Genomic DNA, 4,479 nt, shown 5'->3' on the forward strand with positions numbered 1-4,479 from the left:
GTCAACTGCCCTATGGGGCCAGGAATGTGAGAATAGAGTTTTATGACTTGTGAAGGACTGTATAAATGTGTAAGCTTAACACTGTATTTTCAGAAGTCACTGAGGTTTTCATGTGGTGCTGTTCTCCTTTGCTGCAAAGAAAATAAAACCAACTAAAAGTTCTTTCAGTCTGCTGAATTTATTGAATAAGTTTGATAAATATTTCTACATGTGTGTGGTTATCACACAGGAGGGAGCTCATGCGTGCGTTCATGTGGTTTCCCAGACAAAGAGCCGGCAACACCACAGATAAGAGTTCTCACACTGACCTTGTGGGAAAACTACGGTTAGTTCTTATGCCGTTGGCTCTGTGGAGGGGGCATTTCTACAACGCCTTGCCCAATGTCCGGCTTGACCACATCGCCAGCAGCGGCCATCCTGAGGTTGTTGTTTTTCGAGTGGTCCAGCGTATCTTGGTGGGCCACGAAATTGCGGGGTACGACATGGTCTATGTAACCGATAAGAACCTCTGGTTCTGTTATGTTGTGGTCCAAAACTTCCTCTGCGTCCTGAATAAAATTGGGGTCTGTGTGGGTGTTCATTTGTGTAGGGGGTTTCTGTGTCTGCAGCATCGAGCGTGTGGAATGTGTCGGTGCTGGGCTTAGGTTGGCTGGGGTTATTTTTAGCTATTTCCTCTGTGTCTTCTGCCCATTGCATCAGAGTGGACACATGACAAGTGTCCACTTCAATGCAATGTTTGTTAATCCAATTGGTGATTTCTGGTCTAAAAGCCCGCAACAGGCCATACTTAAGTTGTTGTTGATAAGCCGAGCCTGGGGTGTTGTAGTGAACCTAACCTGATGTCAAATCTGACCAGATGGACAGAAACTGTTATTTCATTGATCTGCATCCAGAAATACAGTTTGACCCATCCTGAGACTTTCTTTCTTGAATTAATCAAGTAGAAAAGACAATTCTCTATGATCATTACTACTTTACAAATGTTTTGATAATCAAATTGTGTTAGTTCAAACAATGTTTACAGCTTGTGAAGAGAACTACTCATTTTTATTTACATAAACAGTAAGTAATGATTTTTATTCCTCATTCAAAGAAGAAATCAGGTTAATATGCATTTCTTGATTTTTCTGTCTTCAATGAGCAAATTTGTAAGTGTGTTAGAGTTCGAGGTTCGGTCAACTAAAAGTTTACTGAAAAGAAATGTCATGTTTAACTTTTACAGAAGATACAGGAGAGTTTGACTCCACGAAGTCTGGTTTTCTCCAATAATCTTTCTGTCTGTTTTAAACAAACTTAATCTCTGTCCTTGACTTTGATAACACCTTACATCACAAACCACACCTCTGTTCTGGTCTATCGACCAATCAAAAAGCTCTAAATTGACCCGGAAGTCGAACCCATTTAAATGTGGCAACTTCCCGGTTCTCTCAGAGTCTGGCTCGGATGCAGCTCATGGAGAAGTGTCAAAAAAAGGGTCTGATCTCTGTGTCGAGTCTCTGTCGAAGAGAGACGCGACGAGATGAAAAGAGCTTAAAGGAGTAGAGCTCTGAAGTGAGGTTCAGAGTTCTTGAATCCAGAATGCAGGGACGATTTTGGGAATTATAACTTCTGTTTGGATAACCTCGCACGACTCTCGAAGTATTTTAGCTGTTCTCAACGGAGACGCTGAAAGAGTCAAAGGAAGGACTTCACGCCGACCTGACCTATCATCAACCAGGTAAAAGTTCTACTTCGACCAAGCGTACCGTGACCAAGCTGAGATCTGAAAGAGCGTGCCCGTTTCTGGTCAAACAGATAAATTCCCTCACACATCTCTCTGTAAGATAAATCTCCATTTTCCATCTTAAACTCTCCTTTCTCCTAAAATCATTACAGATATTTTAGAAATGTCTGAAGCAAAGTTCTCAATCACCGCCGTGTGATTGATGTCTGTTTCTGCTGAAAAGTGACAACAATCTCCGTATTGTTACCACTTCCTGTGAAACTAGCCATGTTATTGTTTTCATATTTTGCCAAATTAATGTAAATGTTTGATGTTAAACTTTGATTCTGCAAATAAATGACCGCATTCATTTTGATGGGTCAAAGATAAATAACGTCTCTCGTTACATTTCTGTTAAATTCAATGCACGACATTTACACAGTCAGAAAAATGAAGAACTCGTGAAATGTATGAATATATCCTGCATATGTCATACTACAGTGTCGTCATAATCAATTCTACTGTGGATTTTAAATTTTGGTTCATACCTAAGCCTCAGTTCTGCAACATCCTCTGCTGCCTTTTGTTTTACTTCAAACAGGATACCATAGTCTACCTGTCTTTTATCTTCTGTTAGTTCAGAGGGGACTCTTTTGCTTAATATTCCTCCCATCGTTATTAGTTATTTGAAGTAAGGAAGAGGGGAGAAATCAGCGATATCCACTCACAAATCCTTCGTGCATTCATAAATAAAACACGCATGCGCACAGCAAACAACAAAATTATCGTATCAGAGCTCTACTATTTATTTTTTCCTTAAGTTCAACGCCGGCTTATGAGTCTCACTCAAAAATCTTTAAAAGGATTTCGACTGAAGTCTCACCTTTTTCTTCAAGATATTGAAGATATAGTCCGAAACGTGGCCTTAGGGACTCCAACGGCCATAGTCAAATGCTTTTCTGGGGGCCAGAGCGGGCTACATAGAATCTTATCTGAAACTGTTGACTAAGGCTAAGGCTAAATACAATAAGATTGTTATTCACGTCGGCATTAGTGACACCCGGTTACGCTATATCGGAGGTCACTAAAATTAATGTTGCTTCGGTGTGTAACTTTGCTAAAACCATGTCAGACTCTGTAGTTTTCACTGGCCCCCTCCCCAAACTGACCAGCGATGACATGTTTAGCCGTATGTCGTTGTTTAACCGCTGGGTGTCCAGGTGGTGTTCTGACAACGATGTGGGCTACATAGATAACTGGAGTTCTTTCTGGGGAAAACCTGGTCTGATGCGGAGAGATGGTATCCATCCCACTTTGGACGGAGCCGCTTTTCTTTCTAGAAATATGGCTGATTTTGTTTATCCCCCAAATTATTGACAACCCAGGGTCCAGTCCAGGAAGCAGAGTTGTAGTCCTCCACACCTCTCTGCTGCTTCTTCTCTGTTACCCACCCACACCCCCATTGTAACAGTGTTAACTCGCCCATGGCTCAAATTAAATAAACCAAAAATCAGCTCTAAAAATATAAACCATAAAAATCTGATTAAAATAAACACAGTTACTTTACCAGAGCAAAATCATAAAATCATTAAATGTGGATTATTGAACATCAGATCTCTTTCCTCTAAATCCCTGTTAGTTAATGAACTGATAACTGATCATCATATTGATTTATTCTGTCTGACAGAAACTTGGCTACAACAGGAGGATTTTGTTGGTATAAATGAATCCACTCCTGTTAATTATTTAAATTTTCATGTTCCTAGAACAACTGGCCGAGGTGTAGGAGTAGCTTTGATTTTTCAGTCAGGATTATTAATTAATGCCAAACCAGTTATTAGTTATGATTCTTTTGAATCATTGTCCCTCAGTCTTTCTCATCCAAAATGGAAATCAGAAAAGCCACTTTTACTAGTTGTTATATATCGTCCACCAGGCACTTATTCTCAGTTTTTGTCTGAATTCTCAGAATTATTAACTGACTTATTATTAAATACTGATAAAATCATCATAATGGGTGATTTCAATATTCATGTGGATGTTGAGAGTGATAGCTTAATCATAGCCTTTAATAATTTAATAGACTCATTTGGTTTTATCCAAAACATCCGCACATCTACTCATTCTTATCATCACACTCTTGATTTAGTTCTGACCTATGGTGTAGAGATTAAGGACTTGGTAATAGTTCCTCAAAATCCTATAATGTCTGAGCATTTTTTAATAACCTTTGAGTTCACATTAAATGACTCCACAGTCACTGAGAGTAAATTTCATCTCAGCAGGTGCTTATCAGAAAATGCTGTAACCAAATTTAAACAATCTCTTCCATCCATGTTTTCCTCTGTCTTGCAGAGTAATGCATCAGAGAACAGTGACTTAGATCATCTAGTTGATCATCTTACAACTTCAATGCAAACTTCACTTGATAAAATTGCTCCACTGAAAAAGAAAGTAATCAATCAGAGGAAACTGGCTCCTTGGTTCAATTCTGAGTTACCTACTTTAAAGCAGGCATCTAGAAACCAGGAGAGAAAATGGCGCTCTACTAATGTTGAAGAATTTTATTTAACTTGGAAAGATAGTCTGCTAACATATAAAAAAGCTCTCCATAAAGCTAGAACTTTACATTACTCATCTTTAATAGAGGAGAATAAAAATAACCCTAGGTTTCTGTTTAGTACTATTGCTAGACTAATTAAAAGTCCCATTTCTGTTGAACCATGTATCTCTACAACTATAAGTAGTGATGACTTCATGAGATTCTTTATAAATAA

Source organism: Nematolebias whitei, chromosome 3 (assembly GCF_014905685.2).
Source record: "Nematolebias whitei isolate Nwh7 chromosome 3, NemWhi1, whole genome shotgun sequence".
NCBI classification, from domain to species: Eukaryota; Metazoa; Chordata; class Actinopteri; order Cyprinodontiformes; family Rivulidae; genus Nematolebias; species Nematolebias whitei.